The 27,466-nt window shown below is 39.7% G+C and overlaps 1 long non-coding RNA gene across 1 annotated transcript; it reads right to left on the reverse strand.

Moving 5' to 3' along the window:
- On the reverse strand, positions 1-27,461 carry LOC108172969 (uncharacterized). The gene is made up of 2 exons (XR_011572521.1): positions 27,217-27,461; positions 1-681 (listed from the first exon to the last, which is right to left on the reverse strand). It is a non-coding gene; the product is annotated as an uncharacterized lncRNA (long non-coding RNA).
- Between the last annotated feature and the right edge of the window lie 5 nt (positions 27,462-27,466).

A 27,466-nucleotide genomic window follows, 5' to 3' on the forward strand; every position in this document is an offset into this window, starting at 1 on the left:
TTAATAATTCAAAACTTTCATGCATAATATCATAAGTAAATTGAAAAGAAACTACATATTCTTGCTAAGGCTTGTGGCCTCGCCCTAGCAAACAAAACTAGTTACGAACAATCATAAAACAAAATATTATTAAAGACATGGATAGAAAACACCTTGAAAATAAACTTGAATCCTCCAAAGTAGTGTGTGCGTTTTCCTCCTTTTTCCCCCTTTAACCTAATGGCTAAATATCTTACTTATACTAATACAAAATAAAACCCTAAAAGGTCTTAGAATAAAACTAGGAAACATAATAAAATAATAAAACAGAAAATAAATGGTTTCCTATTTAAACTGAAATTCGGACTTCTCAGAAAATAAATCTTTTGACCGACCACATCAACTCCAATTTGGTCCCAAAAGATCTCTTTTAAAAGCTGAAGAAGTCCCCTACAAATCCTCAAAAGGAATCTTAATCAAAATATGCTCTCTTGACCTTTCAAATACCCAAAACGTCTAGTAACGTCAATCTGGGAAAGCTGTGCGCTAAGCCTTAATTTCATCACCACGGTCAAACGGCTAAGTAGAAAAATTTGAAACTTTGACACAATCATCTTAAAAGACTCACAAACATCCTCCAATTAGAATCACTCCAAAATTCATCCGTTTGGTTACTTTTTGCTCCAGAGGAAGTCGAATGTCCTATGTTAAAAATATAAAGCAAAATATCAAAATCATACCAAAATAACCAATAAATTATTACTAATATTAGGATAAAATATATAATAAAATATTGACTCATCATATCATATGCTACTAAATCAATCACATCGCCCAATAGTTGTGATAGGACCAAATTGTTTTAATGCGATTAAAATGCAAGCTTATATGTGGTGAGACAAAAAACCCTCAACCAAACTAAAAGTAAGTTGACAAACGTGAAGGTGCTTTGAACACTCTTTGGTTGCCTTCCACCATCGGTAGCCCTCTTACGAAGGTTAGATGGTGCATAGTGCTTCACCCAATGATGGGGAACACATGGTATCACACTTACTGAAAGAGTCTACTATTATACATTTGATGTTGTGAAGGTAGGCAACAGTTATGGCCAATATGATATTATTCTTAGGTCATTCTCGAACCCCTATAGAAACTAGCATGGTGAAAATGACTTAACTAAGTGAAACAATGCCAATATGATATTATTTTGAGGCATATATTCTCTAGATGCCAAATAAGATGGATACTTAGAAGAGATGTAATGAGCAAGAGTTACTCTCTCATTATTATTAATGATAGCCAATAAGATATTATTCTGAGGCGGGCTTAGTAATGGTGAGCCTACCATACCCTACTAAGAGTTTCCTCCAAAACTCTCAAATTCCAAGTGAGGGATATGGAATTTGCCAAAATAGTGAGCAGTGCTATTTTATTTAACCCCTATACCCTGCTAAGAGTTTCCTCCAAAACTCTCAAATTCCAATTAAGGGATATGAAATTTTCCAAAATAGTGGGCAATGCTATTTTATTTAAACCTAGATCAAATGGCTTAAATCAATCAATTTATATTCATTATGTAATTGTTTACCGATATATTTGCAAACGCTATCCAAAACTTGACAAAGAAAAGCCGAAGACTAATGTTTCCTAACTTGGTATAACCATCCCATAAATTGTCTTGAAAGGATTGTAAATGTACTCAAGTAGTCTCATTCTCACCATCTTTATAGTGATAATGTATCTATGGAAGAACATGTTAGATATATCTAATATAAGGTGTTAAATAATTAAGTGTTGAAGTGTTAAATAATTAACTTCATAAAAACCATCACAATGATATTTGTTAGATATATCTAACATAAGATGTTAAATAATTAAGTGTTGAAATGTTAAATAATTAACATCATAACACCATCACAATGATATTCATATAATAACAAACTCCTTCACTCCAATATATATGTGACGAAATGCAATATTTATCCATAATAGAAACATCCTATGCCAACACCAAGAGTTAAATAATTAACTTCATAAACACCATCACAATGATATCCATCAAGGATATCAATTCATAATTCAATAATATAGTATAAGCAAATTACTCAATCAATAATAGAAACATAAGTACACGAATTTATCAATGTAAGTAAATAATTAACTTATATCGTTCTACTTAATTATTAATCTCTAAATCCCCTACCTTGACTCCAGACAAGCTAAAATATCTTCCTTAGCTTTCCCAAGCTCTAAGGCACCGACGAGTCTAAAGCTGAACGTTAGAGTAAAAGGACATGACAAACAAACCAAACATTTATGTTGAGAGATGAAATGTGAGAGACAAGTTGTCCTACATTGGTGAAGGACAAAATTTGCTATGGGCTTATATGGTCTTTGGTTACTCCCCATATTGCCAATTGGTTTAATGGTGGAATCGCAATTTCATCATGCTATCAGAGCAGGTTATTTCTCGTGTGAAAGCTCAAGGCCCACACGTGCTCATGCATCATCCAGTTGTTGTTCACGTGTAGGTTTAAAAATCGGCCACACGTGCGAGGGCATGTTGAGAGTTGAAATGTGAGAGACAAGTTGTCCCACGTCGGTGAGGGATAAAGTTTGCTATAGGCTTATATGATCTTGGGCTACTTCTTATATTGTCAATTGGCTTAATGGTGGAACCCCAATTTCATTAATTTAGTAGTAAGATAAAATCACTTTTCAACTTCCCTAACAAAAAGAAACTGCAGAAAACAAAAGTTTGTTTTAGTTTGTGGACACAAAACGAGCAGCTTTTTTCCTAATCAAATCTCGGTGAAAATTTATGAATTTATACTCGTTTTAAAGCTTCAAGAAGAATCTTTCCAACGCTGTAAAGTTTGTTAAAAGCCGAGCTCCGAAGTTGAGAGATAAGTTCGGAATTCGACCTTTCCTTATACGCGAGTCATGGACAGAAGTCATGAGTTAAAACAGAAGTATGTGCAGAAAAAGAAAAATTGCACCAGTTCACGGGTTCAAAGACACCTTTTTGAACATGGTTTTGACTCGTCACATCTCAATGAAAATCTACGGGTAAATACTGGATTTAAAGCTTATGATTCTGTTTAGGTCCAAAACATTATTTTGGGCTAAAGGTAACAAATGGGCCGAGACTTTTGACCCAACGGTTGTAACAGGGATCATGGGCCGACTGGGTATTGGGAGTTATCAAGACCTTTGTCGATCGAGTCCCTTTGTGAGAATGATTGATTTAGATGAATCCTTGAACCTCGAAGAGTGTTAAAGCTAAGGGCAATAAGGAACACAGAAAGAATCTGGTTCATTGTGGAGATGTGTTCAAAGTCATAATTAAAGTAGGCTTGGCCAAGTCTTAGTTAGATCAGGATGAGGAGTCCTAGTCCGGGTAAGGTTCTAACTCAGCCGGAAGTAGGTTCGCTACTATAAATACAGAGGATGAACACATATTCAGGCCTCTCCAATTCAACACACAAACTGCCCTGCGCAAACCCTCGTTCTACGCGAAACTTCTCAACAACCTTGAGATGTTTAGTTTCTTTTTCGCCAACACATCTTCAGTTTGGATAAACAGCACTGAGAATGCAATCGGTGAACATTTTCAGTTTAGATATCAGCATTGTGAAGGCAACTGGTGAACATATTCAGTTTGGATAAACAGCACTGCCATTATAGAATCAGCTAACCGCGAAGCACCTTCAGTTTGGAGAAACAACATTGCGTCAAGGCCGACTGATTATCTATCCAAGTCTCGGTCGAGAAGGGTTTTCGAATCCTTTTTGGCAGAGGTCATCTCACGAGCCTTCTCGATGAACTGAGGTGTTACGAATCACTACACTTGGCTCATTGAACGCTGAGTGGTTTTATGATTAGATACTCACAAGTTGGGTTTAGAGTTCGGCATTCTGACGGCCGAACCACATTTATGATTAAGACGTACATTTGTTTTGAATATTTGTGTCCATATAGTTTGGTGTCGATTCGGCGTGCTTATACTCTTATAAATATAATCACCGTGACTGAATCCGACACCGACGATTTGTGAACTTCGCAGAACTAGCAGCATTGTCTTCAGGCTCTGGAACCCGAAGGCCGAGGCGTGTTCCTTCCTTGGCCGCAATCACAAGATCGAGAAGTTAGCAGCGCATGCGACGCAACATCAACATATTTTAATCCTTAGTCGAACTCGGCCAACGAGTTAGCATGCCCGTATACAACCGAAGGACGTAGTTAGCTCATTAGTTACTTGGCCTGCGCGCCACGTAGGCTTGGTAGTTTTTAGGGTAAAAATTTTGGCACGCCCAGTCGGACCGAGTGCTAAAACTACGAAGTTCATGATCGTCGAAACACGAACGGCTAAAAAGAAAACAATCATGGGACAAGAAGTGTTACTTGCACAAAATCCTCTTATTGCTGTGACACTGGAGGCTGCAAGTGTGACACACCGAGAAAAGGAAGTTTGTCTCGGTACCCAGCCTCGGAATATAGAAGTCCCCAACAGAACCGCAAGTGTTTTCATTGAAGAGATAATGGAGGATTGCGACGAAGATGGTGGTGAAGGCTCTGACCCTCCAACTAGATCGTTTATTCGAAGACTACTTGATGAGCAATCTCGGCATGTTGAACAGACAATTATCCAAAAAATGAACAGTTTACTCACGGTGATATGAAGTAATGGTGATACACACACCAAATTACTCGAATTATTAGTTAGCAGAGTCTTCGAAAGGGGGTTGCTGGTCAGTCCTGCCAGCTTCCACTCAAAAGTTTCGCTACAGGCCGAAACAGGATCTACTCGGCTCAAAACGATTAACTTAGAAAAAAGAGGAGGATCAAGTAGTAGATCAGATGGATCCAATCAGAGAGTGGAGGCAAGATGGGTCGATATGATCGAAGTCCAAAGAAAGATCGATTCGACCTTAAAAAAGGGGCTAAAGTTCCCGAAATTCATCCATCCATACCCAACTTATGTAGAAAAGTTCGAATATCATAAAGGCTTTAAGATCCCAGATTTCAGCCTTTTTGCTGGAGAATCGTCCCTATCCTCATTTGAACATGTGGCCCGGTTCACTGCGCAGTGTGGAGATGTCAATAGTGACTTCCATAAACTGCGACTATTCAAATTTTCATTGACGGGCTCGACATTCGCATGGTACATCAACCTTCCACCTAGTTCTATCCAAAGTTGGGAGGAATTGGTCGAGAAATTCAACGAGCAATTCTATTGCCCGGGGATGGAAAATGTCAGTTTCTTCATTGGCTAGGATGACTCAAACGTCTGATGAGTCACCAATGAAGTACCTTACAAGGTTTAAATCGGCCAAGAATTGGTGCAGAGTCCCTTTACCCGAAGTCGAATTTGTTAGGCTTGCTTTGAATGGGCTAGACGTGGAGTACAAAAAGAAATTCCTAGGGGCAAAATTCCGAGATATGTACGAACTGGCCCAACACGTTGAGCAATATGATTATTTGCTCCGAGAGGAAAAGATCTCGAAGTCTCCATACTGGGGAACGATTTATAAAAATCCTATGGTGAACTACGTATCAGCCGAAGGTGAGGATCCCCAATATGTTAGTGTGGACGTGGCCGAGATATTGTCAGGTAAATCGTACATTTGCAAGGCATTGCTCACATTAACTCCAAGGATGCTAAAACCCGCTCGGTTGCTGAAGAGACGGTTAAAACATCAAAAGTTTACACTTTTGATATCACCAAGGCCGATGCAATCTTCGACCAATTGCTGATGGCAAAGATCATCAAACTTTGGCTAGAACATAACATTCCTAAGGCCGAAGAGTTGAAAGGAAAGACGTATTGCAAATACCATAATTCGAATAAGCATACCATAAACAACTGCGTTGTGTTTTGTAATGCTATTCAAAGTTGGATTGATACAGGCAAGTTAAAATTTCCTGAGAAAAAGATGACTGTCGACGTTGATCCTTTTCCTTCGACAACAATTGGCATGGTAGATGCTCATTTGCCCAAAAATAAAGGGAAAGGGAAGGCCGAGTTTGTTCCAATACAACACGTCCTAAAGCAGAACTCTTGGTCGTGACTCAAGATTGATCTATTTTCAAACGAGCCACCTATAGAGTTTTTAGGACTGGCCATAGTCGAATCCATGTCAGACAGCAGTGCAAAAGAAGCTAAGGGACCGATGGTTTTATGTAGCCGTTGTAAAGCATGCGTCATCCTAACTGAGCTAAAGGTGAAACTACCTCAGGCTTTGACACCACGACTACCATCCAAAGTCGCGGCAACATCTTCAAAGAAACTCGGCGGAGGCCAACGCCAGAAGGTGTTCGATAGGCTTAGCCCTCAAACACGAACGGACGCCCCCCTTCAGCTAGACGGCGTCTTGATTTTGACGTGCCATTTTATAATGAGGATTATTACTCACGTAACTCCACAGCTCGAGTTCATCGGCGAATCAGAAAACCCTCAAGCCACCTAAACCACGCGACCAAGGTTGGTATAGTTACAATTCTATTACTTGCATGTATATTGCATTATCTAAATCTCAGAAACATCGATGCCAGTGGATAGACTGCATAGCTTGACGACAGGCAGCACAAGCCACTTCGGCTACCAAATCGCAGCCGAAAGAAGCAGCAGGAAGCGAAAATTATCAACAAACCCCAACAATCATGGCCGAATTACTTCAAGGGAAAAAGGTAATTGATTGTGAATTTTAAACCACCATTGAAGAATCCGAGAAGCGAATCAAACTCCTCATTCGGCCTAGGGAAATGAAAGCTCGTTTTGAGCATTTCAGACAAGAAGCCGAAAATAAGCTTCCCTTACTACCCCAGCAAGAGCCGTTGATAAGAGTCTGACGAAATTTACATTCTCCATTCCTCGGAGAATCCTTGGAGTACATGTGAGAGTTTCACAAGACACATTCTGCCAATGACTTGTATGGCCTACCCAAGGCATCGCAAGAAGCCCTCGACCTGGAACTCACTTGCCCTGATGTTGAACAGATTATTCAGAAAACTACTGACCGAGCAATGAAGGCCAGGTTCTAGCACATACGAGAAGCTCGGTTCTTCTGCTTCGAGGTTGACCCGTATACGGACATAGACACCGCCGAGCTCCCTTTATTTTTCAAAGACCTTCAGTACTTACGACATCATTTCGAAGTCTTCTCAGCCGTATCTCTTTTTGGCCTTACGGCCGATGAGAAGGATCGTGTGGCATGTTTGGATGCCTACCTAGACACAAGGAACGCTCGAATCACCTATGAAGAATGACCCTGTAAAGCACTGCAAGGAAAAAACCAAGCCCCAGCAATGATCGAGCTCGAAGATGATAGCCAGAATGAAACAGGTTTAGTTGACATACCACAAGAGCAAGTACCCGATAAGGTGAGAGATGACCAGGTCGAGGAAGCCCAAAAGCATGATACCGTACTCGATAACCCAGCGGACGACGACCAAGACTCGATGGGCCATTCAGTCATCGACAATATGGAAATCAGCATGGTCCATGTCCTATCGGCTGAATTTCAACCAACTACACCCCAACCAAATTCCTTGGATGGGGATGTGGTTGCCGATGAAGCAACACAAGTTGATTTCATCGCTACCGAAGGCCATAAGCAAGCGAGTGAAGCTGACAAACTTAAAGCAACTTTGGCCACACTGTTTCCCCGCTCTTTTTCGGTTAATCTTTAACATTTGAAGCCGTTGTACGTCACGGCTCATATTGAAGGTTATCCAATCTTTAAAATCTTCGTTGATTGTGGGGCTACGGTTAATATCATGCCAGTATCCATCATGAATGCACTACGACGGTCCAACAACGAACTCATCCCATCAGGAATAACTATTAGTAGCTTCGTCGGTGACAAGTCTCAGACCAAAGAAGTGCTTCCTTTGGAGGTGAGCGTGGCAGGTCGCAATCACATGACCGTATTCTTTTTTGTCGACTCTAAGATCGAGTACAATGCATTGCTTGGTCGAGATTGGATCCATCAAACAAACTGCATACCCTCTTCACTATATCAGGTTCTCATTTTTTGGGACAGTAAATCTGTTGTGGTGCATCTGACCAACAATCAACCTTTTGAAGCCAATATGATTCAAGCACGGTATTATGATGATCACGTTGGCTACATTACCCTACAAGGTTTGAACGAGGAAGGACGACCGACTCGAATTTCAGTATAGAAAGCAATCGAGATAGGCGTGGAGACTGATTGGCCGATTGATCACATATATTAATGTCTGACGACCGTGAGGACAGATGACAGGCCGTGGTTTCTTCTACCATGGAACAACTGCTGGCCCATTGGTATATTATCTCCAAACAACCAAATTCGAGTGTCAACTTAGTCGAAATTTTGGTCGAATGAGACAATGGCCCAGTATTTTCACTCGATAAAGTTCAGGTTGCACCAGTCGAGCTTGAGGATTGTCAACCTCAAGTCAAGGATCATTTAGAGGAAATCAATGTTGGAATGGCCGAAGACCCACGGCCTTTGTTCATTAGTGCATTATTACCTCAACATGTAAAAATCAAGCTTTGTAACTAGCTTAGAGAATTTCAGGATTTTTTTGCTTGGAGTTATACCATGAGATGCCTGGTTTAGATCGCACACTAGTCGAACATGAATTGCACATCAAACTTGGGTGTAAACCATTCCGCCAACCACCTCGACGATTCTCAACTGAAATACAACTCGACATAAAAGATGAACTCGTTCGACATTTAAAAGCTGGGTTTATTCAAATAGCTCGATATGTAGAATGGCTGGCAAACATCGTCCCCGTTTTAAAGAAAAGTGGTGCCCTGCACATCTGTATTGATTTTCGAAATTTAAACTTGGCAACTCCTAAAGATGAGTATCCTTTATGGATGGACAAGCTGGTTATAACCAGATTTTCATCGCCAAGGCTGATGTTCATAAAACTGCTTTTCGTTGCCCGGGAGCACTCGGCATATACGGATGGGTCGTCATGCCATTCAGCCTCAAGAATGCTGACGCCACATATCAACGAGCCATGAATACTATTTTCCATGATTTGATTGGTACCATTGTCGAAGTCTACATCAACGATGTTGTAATCAAATCAAAACATCAACGGACACATCTGGATGACCTTCGTCAGGCTTTCCTGCGTATGTGCCAACACAACCTTAAGATGAATCCTGCCAAATGTGCTTTCGGCGTATTAGCCGGTAATTTTTTAGGATTCCTTGTACATCATCGTGGTATTGAGGTAGACGAAAGAAAGGCTTGAGCAACCATCAACGCTCCACCCCTGATGACTAAGAAACAACTATAGTCATTGTTTGGCAAGATTAACTTTCTCCGTCGATTCATTGCCAATTCGGCAGGGAAAATGAAAGCATTCTCCACGCTCTTGAAACTTAATTATTTTGACACCTTCGAATGGCATGCAGAACATCAGGAGGCATTTACGCAAATCAAGGTCTCCCTCACAACTCCACGCGTCCTGGTTCCGCCACGATGTGGCAGACCTTTTAAGTTGTACATTTTGGCAGCTGAAGAATCCATCTGATGCCTTCTTGCACAAGACAATGATGCTAGGCAAGAACAAGCCATTTTTTATCTTAGCCAAAATCTCAACCCACCAGAAATTAATTATTCTGCTGTCGAGAAGCTTTGCCTCACTTTATTTTTCGCTGCATCAAAATTCAGACATTACATGCTCCCATCAGTCACTCAGGTCATCGCCCAGACCGATGTCATTCATTACATGCTCACTCGGTTGATAGTAAAAAGCCGAATCGACAAGTGGAAAATGGCACTGTTCGAATTTAGTTTGCAATATGTGCCTTAAAAAGCTTTCAAAGGCCAACCGTTGGCTGATTTCTTGCCCCAACATCCCTCGTGGTATAAGTTTGGGGCAATGACGTTGAAATCGGCATGGTGGAATCACGTCATAATTACTGGATGATGTAATTTGATGGATGTAGTACTTCAATCTCGGTTGGCATTGGGATCATTATTCAATCCCCAAATCACAGCCGCTGGTATTTTTCTCTCAAGCTCGATTTTGATTGGATGAATAATTAGGCTGAATACGAAGCCCTTGTCATCGATCTCGGTGTCTTACATGATTTGCGGGCCACTCAAGTCCTTATTCTCGATGATTCTAAACTTGTGATTAATCATCTTAATGAGACCTTTTGTTGCATGAGTTGTACTTTGGCACCCTATCACATGGTTGCTAGCTATTTGGTCGAATCTTTTGACGGTGTTACTTTCAAACACATTTCATGAGTTTTCAACACCGACACCGATGAATTAGCTCAAATAGCCTCCGGAGTACAACTTATGGGGGGCAAACTAGGTTGAGAAATACCTGTGTCATGACAAGCACACTCGGCCTTGGTTAATCAGCAAGTTATCCAACGTGATTACGTGATCCGTACACGAGTCATGTCTTTACCGTCGTTGGTAGAACGGAATGACCCTATAGAGGTTTGTGTTGTCGAGGCATTACCAGATGATTGGAGAAGGGTGATTATTGGATATCTCGATAACCCAGGTGAAAAACACGACCGACGTACAAGGGTCCATTCCACAAACTATGTATTATACCAAAATGAGTTATATCGAAAAGGTGAGGATGGGCTATTGTTGTTATGCCTCGGCCCACAAGAAGCTGCTCAAGCAATGGTAGAAGTACACGAAGGAATTTGTGGGGCTCATCAAGCTGGACGAAAGATGTGTTGGCTACTTCGATGACACGGTTATTTCTGGCCAAGCATTCTGAAAGATTGTATCGAGTACACAAAGGGATATGTGCAGTGTCAAATTCATGGGCCTATACAGAGGGTTTCGGCCGAATCACTTCATTTGGTCACTAAACCATGGCCGTTCAGAGGATGGGCCATGGATGGAATCGGTAAAATTGCACCATCTTCTAGGATAAAAAAACATGCGTAGATACTTGTTACGACGAATTACTTCACCAAATGGGTCGAAGCCAAGTCATATGCCGAGTTAACATCTAAAGAAGTTTGTAATTTTGTAGAAGAAAACATCGTCACTAGATTCGGCGTACTAGAAACAATCATAATAGATAATGGTACAATCTTTACATCTGGCAAGTTTTAGGAGTACATGGAAAATCTAAAAATTCGGCTCGAGCAGTCTACGCCGTATCACCCGCAGGCGAATAGACAGGTCAAAGCAAGTAATAAGGTTTTAATCGGTATTCTTGAGAAAATGGTAAAAGAAAGGCCTAGTATGTGGCATTTAAAGTTAAATGAAGCATTGTGGGCTTATCGAATTTCACTCCGATTGGCAACCGGAACGACTCCGTACGCGTTAACCTATGACCACGAAGCTATGTTACCAATTAAACAAAGTAGCTTGTTTAGTGCCGAGTACAGTCATGCTATGCGGCAAGAGTTAAAAGATTTGGAAAAAAAATGGTTTGATGCTTACAATTTATTGATGGCACAGAAAAAGATTACCGAGCTAACTTATAATCAGCGAGTCAGACAAAAAACATTCGAAGAGGGTGAGTTAGTTTGGCAAACTGTGTTGCCCGTGGGAATTAAAGACCGCAGGTTCGGCAAATGGTTGTCGAATTGGGAAGGACCGTTAATTGTTCACAAAGTTCTCGGCAAGGGGGCATACCACCTCAAGGATTGAATTGGTTTAATTCACAAGTTACCAATCAACGGGAAATTTTTTAAGAAATATTATCTAGTCACTTGGGAGATGTGAGAATAAAAGATCATTTCATTGATTTTGTAAAGAAACGTCCAAGTGAAGTTACAAAAGATTCCTAGACCAAAATCCTAAGGGGTCGAAGGACAGAAGGCTTCAAGAGCGGCCTTCAGTTCCAACCACCTTACATCACCCATGGTGACTTCGGCTTTTCTCACCCTTCGGGATTGGACAATGCAGTGCCTTTATGCATTCAATATCCCATGACAGCTCAAGGAAAGACCGAGGAATTCGAGTTGAAGTCCAGTTTGTTGCATCATATTCCCAAGTACCATGGGTTGTCCATGGAGGATCCAAACAAGCATTTAAAGGAATTTGAAGTGGTTTGTTCAAGCATGACCCCAGTTAACGTCGATGGAAGCATATTGAAGATGAAAGCTTTTCCATTCTCTCTATTGGAAAAAGCTAAGGATTGGTTATACGAATTAGCTTCTTGGGAGAGCATGAAAAGAGCATTCTTAGAGAAGTTCTTTCCAACATCAAGAATCATTCTTTTAAGGAAGTGGATTAGTGGCATTTAACAAAATCAAGGAGAATCCTTTCCAGCGTACTATGAACGTTTCAAGACTCTTGTTGCATCATGTCCCCAACATCAAATGAAAGAAGAATTTCTCATTCAATATTTCTACGAATGACTTCTTCCCATTGAATGACAAATGCTAGATGCCTCAGTAGGTGGTGTGTTGGTTGACAAAACATTGTTGCCAAGACTTTAATTGCCAACCGCGCCTTGAATGCACAACAATATGAAGGAGTTGGACAAAGGGAGCCCCCACGGCAACAACATGTGAATGAGGTAAGTGCAATTTCTGAAATTCAATCTCAATTGGCTAATCTCACTCTTCTTGTGTCATAGGTTGTTGACAAACCCAAAGTGCAAGAAAATACAATCTGTGGCGTGTGTTCCATGCAAGGACACCAATCTGAAAAGTGCCCTCAATTGATCGAGAATGGAGGATGGGAAAGGGCAAACGTTATTGGATTCCAACGCCAAAATCAGCCCAAATATGATCCATACGTAAACACGTACAATCCGGGCTGGAGAGATCATCCAAATATGAAGTGGAGGGAGCCTCATCAACCTCAACAAGAAGGATTTTGGCCACCACCCCTTGGGATGTTTCCAAGGTCATACGCAACAACACAACCCCAACCACAATTTGCCCAACAAAAATCAGGTTCGTCCATGGATAATGATCAAATTGTTCAATTATTAACCACTATGGTGTAAGGAATGCAAAATCAAGCCAAAAAGATGGATGAGTTGGATAAGCAAATAGGGCAAATGGAGGAATTCATGGGTCAATTCAGAGAGCAAGGTAGATTGCCTATTTCAACCGTTATCAACCCGAAGGGAGGATTTAAAACCGCCAAGGCAATCACGTTGAGAAGTGGAAGAGAAGTTGGAATTAACCCAAAACCATCCAAATCAAGCCAAAGGAGGATGAGAAACTGCAATTCGAGGAAGAAGAACAAGATAAAGCCACGACATAGATTAAACAACCTTTGTCGCAGCCCCCTAAACCTTCCAATTCGGCCAATTTAGGTAAGGTTGGTTCAAATTCGGTTAATTCTAACCCTATTCCACCCAATGTAACTTTCCCTCGCAGATTAATGCAAACACAGAAGGAAGAGAGTGATAAGGACATTCTTGAGACATTTAGGAAGGTATAAGTCAATATCCCGCTCATGGATACAATCAAACAAATTCCGAAGTATGCTAAGTTTTTTAAGAAGCTTTGTACAACAAGGAAACGGATTCGAGATAAAGAGGTGTTTCTCACTGTTTTTAAGTGATTTTTCATTGATTTTTGTGGGTTTTATCACCTATCCCCTCTAGAGTTGTTTCTCACTGTTTTTAAGTGATTTTAGTGTGTTTTGAAGTGTTTTAGTATGTTTTGAAAGAAAAATACGAAAATTTGAAAAAAAATTAGAAAAAGTTTTGAAAAACAAACCAAAAAGAGTCGTTTTTGTGTGTTTGTGTCTTAGGGTAGCTTTCAACACAATGATGAGGATTTGGTTTTTAATTACATGACTGTTAACGAAAGTTACAAACATGGGTGTAAGTTTGATATGCTCTTTGGTTAATACTTGGTTGTAGTTGATGTTTATGAATTCACATGTAATCACAAAGAAAAAAAATCAGTTTTTGTAACATGCTTGAAGAAAGGAACTCAAACTAACGCTACAACCCTGGGAGACTTGAGACTAAACGTTGTTTGGAGAGTTATTAATCTGAGATTTCTTGTTTTCTAAAGTCTTTGCATGATTTCATTGTTTTTTTTGCTTGGTTGCTACTTGGAATGCGTTTTCATCATTATAGTTCCAAATACTAGAACTCATGCCTGTTTCATTCAAAGCTTAAAATTGAGTGCATAATATATAACAAGATGAAGTTGTTTAGTAGTTACCACCAGAGCCAAAAAGCCTTCATTCCATGCATTTGTTTTTGCAGGTTTAACCCATTTGAGCCTTATTTAGCCTATTTTCTTTGTTAGCCATATTATCCCTACCTAGCCTAGAATAGGACTATCCATACCCTTGTTCTTGAAATATAGTGGAGCATGACTTAGAGGGAATTCCTTTTGAGCAACATTATTGCAAAAAAATATGTGTGGGGGAAGGTTATTTCCAAAGAAAGAAAAAAAGAAAAGAAAAAAAATCGTGAAAAAGAAAAAGAAAAAGAAAGAAAAAGAGTTCTAAATAAGTGAGAATGAGCTCACAAGTTTTCGTGGTTGAAAAAAGGGTCCAAAAGTTTGAATCTGGCCCTAAGTGTTTTGTGAATCTTCCCTTTGTGCTTAAAGTGGATTTTTGCATTCAAATGTGAATTCTAAGTGTCAATTTCATTACTTTGCTTACTATTGCTTTAAGAACCTTTGTTTATCCTTTCCCTTTCCTTGTTAGCCAATACCCTTAGCCCCATTACAATCCTTTGACTTCTATCTTGATGTTGTGTGTTCAATAATGTGGAGGTTGAGATTGGTATGAGTATATGGAATCCCTGGTTCTTGCTTCTAAGTAGTAGCATTCCGTTCATGAGATCATATATACATATATATATATATATATATACACACACACATGTATTAATAATTCCAAAAATTGCCTTCTTTGTTTAAAACATATGTGAGTACTAGTCTACATGTTTACATCAATCTTCTCACATATACCTAGTATAGGGAGTGCAGAAAATCTGTGTGAAAATAGAGAGTATATCCGGTGAGAAATTGAGGGAATTCTCTAAGGCATGTTACTACATTCAAAATGTTGTTTTAATTGATTAAATGCGAGCTAGTAAGTGGTGACTGCAATTAAGTATGCGCTCGAGGGTAAGGATGGCTAAAATCTATGTGAGTGGTGATCTTTGGCATGTCATGTTTCATTGGAAATCCCTGAGGCAGATGTTGGAAGGTCTAGGTTATGTTTGGTTTGTTTCGTTTTGCTCGAGGACTAGCAAAAGCTAAGTGTGGGGGAATTTGATAGGAGCATATTTATGCGACTTAGTTAGCTTGTTTTCTTGCATTTATGTTGTTAGATCATAATTATTTTAGTATTTTAAGCTATTTTCGTGTGTTTGTAGGTCCAAAGAGCTAAAGTGGCAAGAAAGTGTATTTTGGTGCCTTTTGGAGCATTTTTGGGTCAATAATGGATGGCACATGCATGGAGCAAGGTGGATGGATGAAATTGAAGACTAAAGAGGCTAGGAATGTGTTAAAGAGAAAGAAGAATTAATTTAAAGAAGATAAGGAGCTCAGCAAGAAAAGAGGAAACATTAGTCAAGTTACCTTATTTTGTTTCAGCACTTTCCTAATCCTAATCCAACTAAGTTTCAGTTGAAAGGAGGGTTCCCAAATATATTAGGACACTTAATATTAGGTTCTAGAAGACCTAATCCCAGCCACAAAAGGATGCCGCACCAATGCCCTATAGAAACCCTTTCACTTGCACAGCAAGGGATTCCCTTTTCCCTTTTTCCTTGCCGCATCCTACATTCCCTATTCTTCTTGGATTCTGACATTTATTTACCCTTTTTCCTTGAGGATTTGGTGTACAAATCTGTCTCCAAAATTAATTAGGGCTAAGATTCTCTTACCCTATTATTTATACTTTGTGCCGCACAAAAGGGACCCCATCCACTCTCTCCACCATTCAACCACATTCCATACACATTCTGCCGCAACCATCCCATCCTTCATCACCCATTCACCAAACACAATATACACCATTCAAACCTTCACCCAAACCTTGTGCCGTAGCAAAGAAGGAGGAAGACCCTTAGACGTGCTTGCTAGTCAAGTTGGATTACTGGAACATTCTTAGGTGTAATTGATAGGAGCATATTTATCCGACTTAGTTAGCTTGTTTTCTTGCATTTATGTTGTTAGTTCTTACTTATTATAGTGTTTTAAGCTATTTTCGTGTGTTTGTAGGTCTAATTATCAAAGTTGGCAAGAAAGTGCATTTTGAAGCATTTTAGAGCACTTTTGGGCATTAAATGGATAACATACGTGGGGAGCACTTTGGATGGACGTTTTTGAAGCTCAAAAGGCTAGGAATCTAATAAGGAGATGAAGAAATTAAATTCAAGACAAAAAAGATAAGGAATCAGCTCAAAAGAATGAACATTATCCAAAACCTTATCCAACCTTATCTTATCCAAACTAACCTTATCTTATCTTATCCTATTCTAATCTCATCATACCTTAAATCAAGCTGCAAGGGGACCTAAATATCTATTTCTAGAGCTATTTCTAGAAGCATTCCCTTCAAGAAGTCTTAATTTCTGCCACAAAGCACATTGTTTCTAGAAACCCTACAAAAATGGCGCATATTCCCTTCTAGAAAGCTGTTGTCTTGCCTTGCACTCAACTCCTTTTCCCTCCGATCTGTGCCACACCCTTCCTTACCCAATTCCCTTTGGATTCTGATTTAATTAGCCTTTTCCTTGTGGATTTGGGTTATGCAAATCCTTTTCAGAAATTAATTGGGCCAAACCTTTTTCTTGGTGGATTTAAACCTTTGTGCCACAAACCCTAGGGCCTAATCCTTTATTTCTGCAAAGTTGAAACCCTAATCTACTTCCCCTAGGGTTTTGCCGAACTTATATATACATATTTTCAGCCAAAATTCGTCCACCACCCCCCATATAACTTAGAAACCCTCTCAGCCGCAAAACAGACCATTCTACACCTTTGCCGCACCCTTGGGAGAAGAAAAGAAGCTTGTTGTGCCTTCCATTGGAGCAAGGACCTTGTGCACAAGCCACCTGCAACCATTGGAGTTCTAAGAGTTCTTTCTTCCCTCGTTTTAGTTTCAATGTTTATTTCAGTTTGCTTTTCAATTGCTATGAACATGTGTAACTAAGTTTTTTTTAGTTAGAGGTGAATTCAAAGCCATGGACATATGTTTCGTAGAACATAGGTGTGATTTACTTATCTATTTGATTGATAACTTATTCTTGCGTGTTGATTAAAGATGCATACTTAGTTTGCATGCATTAATCTAATGCTAAATTATAAGGGAATTTCACCTAATCGTTATGAACTTATAAGTAAAAGTAGTGGAGATTGCTAGTCACAATCGTGTTAAGTAGATTCTTGGCTGGAGTATCATGTAGTTCATAGTTACAATACCTTTGTCAATGCTTATGATTTCCATGGAACTTAATGATCTTTGAATGTATCATGTTGTTCATATAAGGAACTTGAGAAGAATAATTTGGTTGCGATGCGTTGTCCATTCAATTCAATGAATTTAGGGAAATCTGAGAGTTAATTTGTGCATTCACGATTAATTTGGGGCATTGTCATTCATGGTTTAAAGAAACAGTACTGGAAATCGATTTATGTTGCATATGTTCATGAGTGGGGAAGGACCCTCTAATTTGCTTATTTCACCATTCAATTCACCTGATTTCATACCTAGTTTGATTTAGTTTTGCAATCTGTTCAATTTAATTAATTTCGTTCAAATCAATTCCCCATTTTATTAAGTGTGTTAGATTAGTTAGGAAAGTGTTTAAATCTGTCCAATTTAGTGTTTTGAGTCTTCATAGTCTTAAATTCGTCTAAATCACTCCCTAGAGTCTGTTTTGAGTCCTTTTAACTTAGTTTTGTTGTTTTGAGTCAATTTGGTCAGTTTTGAGTCATAAGAGTTTAGTTTGCTGTTTTTGAGTCTAGTTAAGTGTTTTAAAGTTTAAATTGAGTAGATTAGCATCCCTTCTAATCCCCATCCTAAAACGATCCCTACTTCCATATACTACAATCATAGGGTTTTAATTTGAGTGTTGGATTATTTCACATTAAATTTTGGCGCCGCTGCCAGGGATTAGCAAAATTGCTAATCTTCCCCTAGTAGTGCCTTATGTTTGTTTGTTTTTGTTTTTTTTTTTTGTTTTGTTTTCTGATTTCGTTTTGTTTTGGTTGCTTTGTTTTAGGTACTAGTTTATGACTCGAAGTTCACAACATATGAGTGCAAATATCTTGGAGTTTGACGACGATTTTGAAAGAACTTTGAGACGAAATAGGAGGCATCCAGAACCAAGTCCACCTAGTTCTGAATCCGAATTTGAAGAAGAGGAGGAGGAAGAACAAGCCATGGCTGCCGATAATCGAACAATCAAGCTCGGGATTAGACAATGCTGCACCCCTATGCATTCAATATCCTAGGGCAACTGAAGGCAAGACCAATGAGTTTGAATTGAAGTCAAGTTTGCTATATCAGTAATCCATCTTTTGTTTTCAATGTTTAAGTTTAATTATCTTTGTTTTGCGAACATGAGGAGCTAAACTCATTTTAGCTAGAGGAAAATTCAAAGCCATGAACATATTTGCAATATGAATTGATTACTTCCAGTTATGATTTCATGAATCATGAATGCAATTTACTTAACTGTTTGATTCAGAACTTATTCTTGTTTGTTGATTAAGGGTGCACACTTAGTTTGCATGCAGGGATTTGATGCTAGAATATAAGGGAGTTTCACCTAATCGTTATGAACTTATATTCATAAGTAGTGGAGGTTGCTAGTCACAATCGTGTTAAGTGAATTCCTGGCAGGAGTATCATGTTATTCATAGTTATGAATGTCTTGTCAATGCTTATGATTTTCACAAAGCTTAATGATCTTTGATTGTATCTCTATTATGATGTTCATGTAGGGAACTATTAAAGAATAATTTGGTTGCCAATGCGTTGTCTATCCAATTCAATGACTTAAGGAAAATCTGAAGGTTAATTAGTGCTGTTCACGATTAATCTGGGGCGTTGAGGTTCATAGTTTATTGGAAAAGCAACTGGTAATCGATTTGTGTGCAAGTGTGTCATGTGTGGAAAAGAACCATCTAGCTAGCCAATCACCCATATTTTCCCCCAAATTCGTGCTAAACTTGTTTAAGTCTTTAAGTTACTTGTCTTTACTTTAAATTCGTCAAAAACCCAATCCCCTGTACTTTGTTGAGTCAAATTAGTTGGAATCTGTCCAAACTTGTGTTTTTAAGTGTTTTGAGTCGAGTTAAAATCAATTTTCGTCCAAATCACCCTCTAATGTCTAGTTTGAGTCTATTTGATTGTTTTGTGTTGTTTTGAGTCTTTTTAGTTTGTTTTGAGTTCTTTAAGTCTAGTTAAGTGTTTTCAAGCCTAGTTTTGTATTTTTGAGTCAGTTTTAAGTAGATTAGCAATCCCTCCTAATCCCAGTCTAGAACGATCCCTACTTACATCTTTACTACAATTTTCAATAAGAGGGGTTAATTTGAATGCTAGTTTATATCACATCAGCTTCAGGCTCGACAAGGGGTCTTTTTCCACGGTCAGTTGCAGGAGGATCAACCTGGTCAATTGCCTCAACCATGGGTGGATGATTTCTAGTAGGAAGTTTAATTGGTCTAAGGGTGACTCGTCAACAGGGTTTCTTCACTGCCGTCGTCCTGAAATAAAAGTTGTTAGTATTCAAAATCTAACCGAAAAGAAAAAGATGTCAGCAACCTAATCATACCTCCTCTAGAACGACCACTAGTTTGGGTTTTGGATCAGGAGGGAGATTTTTCTCAGCCAAGGTGGCCACTTCCTCCAAGATAAGAGCAACGACCGGCTTTGTTGTTGCAGGTTCCTTGACCACCAGGTTATTAATTGGTTTAACCACGACTTGTTGAACGGGTTGAACCTCAGGTGCTCGACCGATGAGAGGGTTTGGTTGCGTGTCCGTCGAGGCTTGAGCAACATGAGCACAAGGAAACTCAGCAGTTGATCTTATGGTTTGGCTGAAGATGGCATGAATATGCTTTTTGGGATGGGGAGCATCACCAACCGTTACGACCTCTGGGCAAAACCGTTTGCTCGGTAAGGTCAGTGAGGCAATCGCGGTTTTCTTTAGCGAAGGAGCAGATTTTTTCTTGACCATAACCGCGGCTGCCATGTCTGTATGAATACCTAGAAAAGTTAAAGTTAAATCAGAAGGAAGTTTGAACAAACAACCAAAGGAGAATGATAAACGAAGACAAATACCTTGAGCCGACTCCTTAGATTTTGGGGTAAAGGCTTTCTTTGGGTGGTCGCCGAAAACTTTTTTGATGGCATTCTCGATCGATGTGTGAAAGAAGTCCTGAATGTATATTTCCCACCAATCAACGAAGGTGGCGGTGCTAAAGGTTTCAGGCACGTTAGGCCGGATACGGAATTTTTGGCACTTTTCTTGGAATTCACAAACTGTCTCCCTGCATTCTTTCTCCGAAGAACCAAAGAAGTGTCCCCGACTTAAGAGGGAGTGGGAAGTAAGTAAAGGCACCGGAAAACCTTGGAGGTAGCCGAGTTACCGAGCAATGAAATGAGGATGGTATACTTCCCAACTCACTCGACGAGTATCGCAGCCGAAGGGAAAGTCTTGTGTAACATGAACGACCCCCAATTTTGACGAAGATTAGCATCTTCAGCTTCACTCCATGCTGATGATGGAAGCTTGATGGAAGGGGGGTATTCTTGACGACGACATATCATAAACTCGTTGTCAGAGAGGTCTTCTAGGCCGAAGAAGTATTTGAAGACTTCTTCAGCCTAGTGAGGAAGCCCCGGTCGAGACGCTAACTGAGGGCTGAGCACTTCAGTGGGTTGAAAGCTGGGGATCTCTGGTTAAAGAGTTGCAAAATAAACCTGCAGCTAAAGTTAGAAAACCTAGAGGGGACCATTATGGTGCGGATCAATTTTGTTGATAGTTGTCTCGGCCAAGCAGCGTAGGAGGTTGGCAAGAATGGCCGAACTGAGGGCCAATGTGTGACCATTTGCCAGGGTTTCAGCAATCGGCATATTCTTGACCAAACACTTATTCGATTTGGTACAACAAATTTGTTGTACTAGTAGAATAGGAGGCTTCATGCTCACCCTTTCGAATGTTTTCTTCTCCTTGGCCAGTGAAATGGAGGATGAGAGTGTTTTAGTTGAACAAATTCTTGTGTAATTTTTGAATTTTTTCTCTTGAGGGTTCTTGACCCTCTTTACTCAGCACTTCGACAGCCTGCTCGTCGAATAGAGCTTTGAGGTCAAGAATAGACTTCTGCCTAAGAAGGGCGGCATCAACAGAGAGGCCAGAAGGAGAGGTCCCAAGGATAGCTGAGACATCGAGGATGATGGGGCCGATAGGACCGAAGGGAAGGATCATGATGTTGGTGGCTGAGCACCAAAAGCACAAAGCTACCATAAGAAGTTCTTTGTCCATGACGATTTCCACGGTCAAGAGTTTAATGATATCATAGATGCCAAAAGTCTTCCATTCTTTATTGAAAATTTTTTCCATTCTTTCGAACCAAGTTACTCAAGTTATGGTGGTTGAGGGCCAGTCTCCTTGGGGCTTGGTTAGGTCCCATTTTGACCAATCGAACCCTTGCAACAAGGGTGTCAGGCAATGATCCTTGAAGATAATGGTGATGGACGATGGTACAACATTCCTGAAAAGTGGCCCCAAGATCTGGTAAGAGGCGGTCAAATCACCTTCGAAGCGCAGAGTTTTGATGGCGCTTCGATCGATGAAGCCTTGGCATTTGTTGCATTCGTCAGAAAGCTTGGAAATGAAGAAAGCCATTGATGACGAATCGAATAATTTCTAGGTTGAGAGTTGTCTGGGTTTTCTAGGAACTCAAAAGCCAGAAGCAAAAGAGGTTCGGGAGTTAATGAACTGTAGAGTTTGAACGAAGAAGAGACGAGTATTTATAGGGTTTTGGGCTGAAAACCCAACGGTTTAAAGTTTCGAATAAAGGATAAGACTAGTCGGATAGTTTAACAATCATTATGGAGATTCGGGAAACCCATATGAAGAGGCCAAGAAATCCGCAGATCGAGGCTACACGATGACATGTGACGACGGATTCAATGATGAAGAGACGCTTGATTTTGTGCACGATTCAAACAGACCGAGAAATTCGCAGATCGAGGTTGCACGATAGCCTGTTGTGGCAAGTTTAATGATGAAGAGACGTTTGGGTATCTGCACGTAGATTACAATTTCGCAAATCAAGGTTGTAATGATGGTGTGTGGAAGGATAGGTGTTTTAGTGTCAAGTAAGGACAAGTATGCTAGGAAGTTGCCACATGGCAGGGTGTTTGACAAAATTAAGATCGTGCAATCATGCTTCATAATTGCGCCGGATAGATGGGATATTCGAATTGTTTTAGAAAATATACCCTGGTTTGGTTTCACTTCTTCAAGGTTGAAATTCGGCTAAAGGAATTTTGAGCCAAAGACCTCAAAAATGAGGGGCAATGTTTATGTCCAAAACATTATTTTGGGCTGAAGGTAACAAATGGGCCGAGACTCTTGATCCAGTGGTCGTAAGGGGGATCATGGGCCGACTGGGTACTGGGAGTTATCAAGACGTTTGTTGATCGAGTCTCTTTGTGAGAAGGATTGATTTAGATGAATCCTTGAACCCCTAAGAGTGTTAAAGCTAACGGTAATAAGGAACACATAAAGAATCTGGATCATTGTGGAGATGTGTTCAAAGTCCTAATTAAAGTATGATTGGCCGAGTCTTAGTTAGATCAGGATGAGGAGTCCTAGTTCGGGTAAGGTTCTAACTCGGCCGGAAGTAGGTTCGCTACTATAAATACAGAGGATGAACACACATTCAGGCCTTTCCAACTCAACACACAAATTGCCCTGCGTAAACCCTTGCTCTACACGAAACTTCTCAACAACCTTGAGATTTTTAGTTTCTTTTTCGCCAACACATCTTCAGTTTGGATAAACAGCACTGTGAAGGCAATTGGTGAACATCTTCAGTTTGGATAAACAGCACTGCCGTCGTAGAATCAGCCGACCGCGAAGCACCTTCAATTTGGATAAATAACACTGCTTCAAGACCGACTGGTTATCTATCTAAGTCTTGGTCGAGAATGGTTTTCGAATCCTTTTTGGCAGAGGTCATCTCACGAGCCTCTCAGCAAAGTGAGGCGTTACGAATCACTAGACTCGACGCATTAAACGGAAAGTGGTTTTATGATTGGATACTCACAAGTTGGGTTTAGAGTTCGGCATTTTGACGGCCGAACCACATTTACGATTAAGACGTACATTTGTTTTGAATATTTGTGTCCATATAGTCTAGTCTCAATTCGGTGTGCTTATACTCTTACGAATATAATCATTGTGACCGACAGTGGCGAAGCCAGGATTTGCCGAGAGGAGGGGCGAAATTCAAAAGAGTGCAAGGTTCAATCGAAACGGTTGCCTTCACATTGGAGAGGGCAAAGTTTTGAATCAATATTCATAACAGAAAACAGTCTATCCACCAAATCGGTTGTAAACGGTAAGATCAAAGCCATGTAAGAAGCTTAAATTGGTAAGAATTAGATTCTAAAAAACATTAGGCGCTAGTCAGGCAGCGGACTGGGGCCTACCAATTAGGCGCCTAGGCGAGATTTAGGTAGGAGCCTAGATGGATTTAAATGTCTTTTATTGTAAAATAAGCATTACACGATATTTACATTATTTTTTAAAAATTAATACAGCATTTATAGATAATGTGAGAGTTTAAGATAAATATGCTGGGGTTTTAAAAAGAGGGAAAAAAATACATACAAGAATAATAAATAAAAAAAAGAAAAGAGAACAGAGAAATGGGTTAACAAACCACAAAAAAATGTGTTGTCATAATTTAAATTTAGATCATTGATTAAGTTGATTCTTTTTTAAACGTTTGATTTGGATTTAATTTGTCAACATAAGTCTAGCGATATACGACTTGTTGGTGATTGAACTATGTAAAAAGTAGTTATGCTCATTTATAAGTGTGTTTACGCTAAAAGCCTAAAAGTGCATTCATTAGTTTATTCAATATCTAAATGCTTCTTCGTGAACAACTTCCTGAAGAATAATCTGACAAAAAGCACTTCGAGAACTTAAGGCTGGTTTGGTATTGCTGTGCTTTGAAAAGAAACTGCTGTGAGAATAAGCGGCTGTGAAATAAATCAGCAGAGTGTTTGGTAAACTTTTTTGTAAAAGTGCTTTTGGAAAAAAAAGCAGTCTGATAGTGGGTCTTTTCATTCAAGGTGCACTGTAGCTCCGTGTGCTTTGAAAAAAAACCAGTTTTCCAAAGCTGCAAATAGCAGCTTCAGCTTTTTCCTTTGATTTCAGCTTATTCTCACAGCAGCTTCCAAAATAAGCCTTTTTTTCAGTTTACCAAACACCTAAAACCCTCACAGCTTTTTGTCATGGGTGCTTTTTTTTAAGCACCTCACTTCCAAATCATCCCTTAGAAAGATATAAATTTTTATGGGAGATGTAACTAAAAGTGCTCTTTAGCCATTCCAATGGCATTGCCCAACAGGTCCATTATACATACATGCATAAAAAAAGGAAAACTTTGGGGGAGGAAGCCGAGAGGTAATGGGGACAAGTGGTCCTTCCATCATATTTTAATATTTGTTTTTCAAATTAAGCCCAAATGCCCAAACACACCGTTTCACTTATTTTAATATTAAATGTTTTTTTTTCAAGTTTTCCCTTCCCTGCGCAGCCATGAAGAACTGCTGCAGTTGTAGCAATTGTGAGCTGCAATCCGGCGAAACCAGAGGTGCTATGGGGCAGCAAACCATGATTTATGGGCATGTTTTCCTGTGAGAGGAGGGGCGGACCCCTCCCGGGCCTTAACAGCTTCGCCGCTGCACGCGCAGCGTTTGTGCAGCTGCAGCAAAAAACATGGATTCATTTCCGGCGAGAGGAGGGGCGGGTACTCGCTCCTGGGCTTCATTTCCGGCGAGGGGAGTGGCGGCCGCCACTCCTCGCCCTCACGTGGCTTCGCCACTGGTGACCGAATCTGACACCGACGATTTGTGAACTTCGTACAACTAGCAGCCTTGTTTTCAGGCTCTAGAACCCGAAAGCCAAGACGTGTTCCTTCCTCGGTTGCAATCGCAAGATCGAGAAGTCAGCAGCGCATCCGACGCAACATTAACATATTTTACTCCTCGGCCGAGCTCGGCCGACGAGTTGGCACGCCCGCATACAACCGAAGGATATAGTTAGTTCATTAGTTACTTGGCATGCGCGCCATGTAGGCTTGGTAGTTTTTAGGGTCAACAGATTCCCTCTATAATTCTATTGGACAATAATTTGAAAAGAAGCTTTGTAGTGAAAGAAAATAGGGACGAAAGAAAGGACCACGAAACTAAAAGTTCTGAAATCTGTACCAAGAAAATTATGTACACTTTGAAACTTAAATTCTTTTGATTTTGGCCAGAGCTTCTAACAAGATGATGATAAAAACATGAAATAGGTACTGAAAGGGTTTGTTTTCATATCAGAATAGAGAATATAAACATGGTAAATCAAATTGGAAAGAATTACTCAAGACACCCAAAAGTTAGAAAGATCTTACCCTTAAGCCTTCCTCTGCAAACTTAAACCTGTTTCTTTCTTCTTCAGGGTTCTCACTCAAATTCTCTCTATTAAGTGAACGAATACTTACTATGAAATTTCCTATTCGAAGTGCAACTATTTATAGAGAAAATGATCATGATAGGAACCTAAGCCTAGACCTTCCACCACCTGCTTCATAGCTTAGATTACTCAGCTATATAGACTGCTTAAAGAGCAATCTCAAACCACCATGGATAGCCACCTGCATCCATATACTCTCCACCAAACCCATAGCTCCTCCACCTCCTAGTTACATAGCCTACATTAGTCAGCAAAATAAAGTATTGGAAAAAAGATTATTAGGAAAGGATAAGAACAAATTACAAGAAGGGAAGAAAGAATCTCTCATTGCAGAATCGAAGATTAGAGAGACAGTCTTTGTCTTTTGTTTGCTGAGTTATAACAATATGCCCTATGTAAAAGGTTGGGCAAAGTGTAAAACAAAATGGGCTGAAACTATTTCCTTTTTGAAATTAAAAATAATAACTTTAAATTCTAGGTCTTAACAACCAAACTGAAGGTGGTGCTGGTTGTTGACATGATATTTCACAAAACTGAATATTTGGCAAGGGAAGGAGTTAATGTTTTCTTAGGGTGAGAGGGTTTTGCGTAAAGAGTTGATTTGTGTGTTGAGTTGAAGGTTCTTTTTTCGTTGTGAAGCCTCTTCCATTTTATAGGCCATGTGGTTTGCTGAGGCATAATTTTGATAGGACTTAGCCTCCTCGGCATTTCCCCTGAGTACCAACCTTTTCTTCCTTAGTTGAAACTTAACACACATCTAGTCTCAGATTTTCCATTCAAGCAAGGACTCTGAACCTAGTCTTTTCTTAACTTAATTTCTTCTTATTTGATAACCATGAATTTTGATCACAGCCCCAAACTTATCAGAATCGATTCCCAATCCTTAACAGTTTAATTCCATGTAGGACTCACCCAAACCCTGCTCAAATTTAATCCCTCAACTGTCCTTCAATCATAAGGACTTGGCTAGGCTATCGTTGTCTTGGACTAGAACACCTTGAACTAACCAAACCGATGCTGGGATAAATACCAGGCCTTCCATTGCGCTTTACTTGCTCTTGACCCAAACTTGTATTTTAGGCCGAAACACTAGTAGGTGAATTTTCTTTTGAAAACAAACCTACCCCTAAGAATACTAATAACACACCTAAGCATCCAAAAATTAGGCATACAATGGATTTGCATTGTTGATTTTGCAGAAAAGAAAAATTGTTCATATTTTAAGATCACAATTTATAATCTATGATGCATGGACACGGGAGAAGACCAACGTATCCTGTATTTGATACGCGGGAATACGGATACGAGGGCGATACGTGCGGATACGCAATCGATAAGTTCTGAGTCAACAGATACGTTGTTGACTAATGGGATACGCGTATCTTACTGTTGAGATACGAGTATCCTACCTTTCGGATAAGTTTTAAATTTTAATCAGAGGATAATCACAAAAAAAAAAATTCAAGATAATTACTCTTAATCCGCACAGAATTGTGATAGTTGACAGTTGATTGAGATTAGCTGAACCGAAACGATTCTGTGACAAAAAATCGAAACGATTTTGTGTATAAAATTCAGATCTACCTGTTTTTCCTCACTCGAACATCAGAACTGTCTTCGGCAACTGCTTCTGTCGTCTCCGTTTGCTACTGCTGCATCATATCTTATGCATCTACTGGCGAGAGCTGGTAACTGGGTTTCAGATTCCATGCTTTCTTGAAGCTTTCTTTTTCTTTTTGTTAGATTTACTGATTACAGTCCCTTTTGCTTTTCTGAAACCAAACGAAAAGCTTCTTTTGTTTTTCTGTTTTTGCATATTATAATAATATTATTG

This window comes from Malus domestica, chromosome 10 (assembly GCF_042453785.1).
Source record: "Malus domestica chromosome 10, GDT2T_hap1".
Lineage (NCBI taxonomy): Eukaryota > Viridiplantae > Streptophyta > Magnoliopsida > Rosales > Rosaceae > Malus > Malus domestica.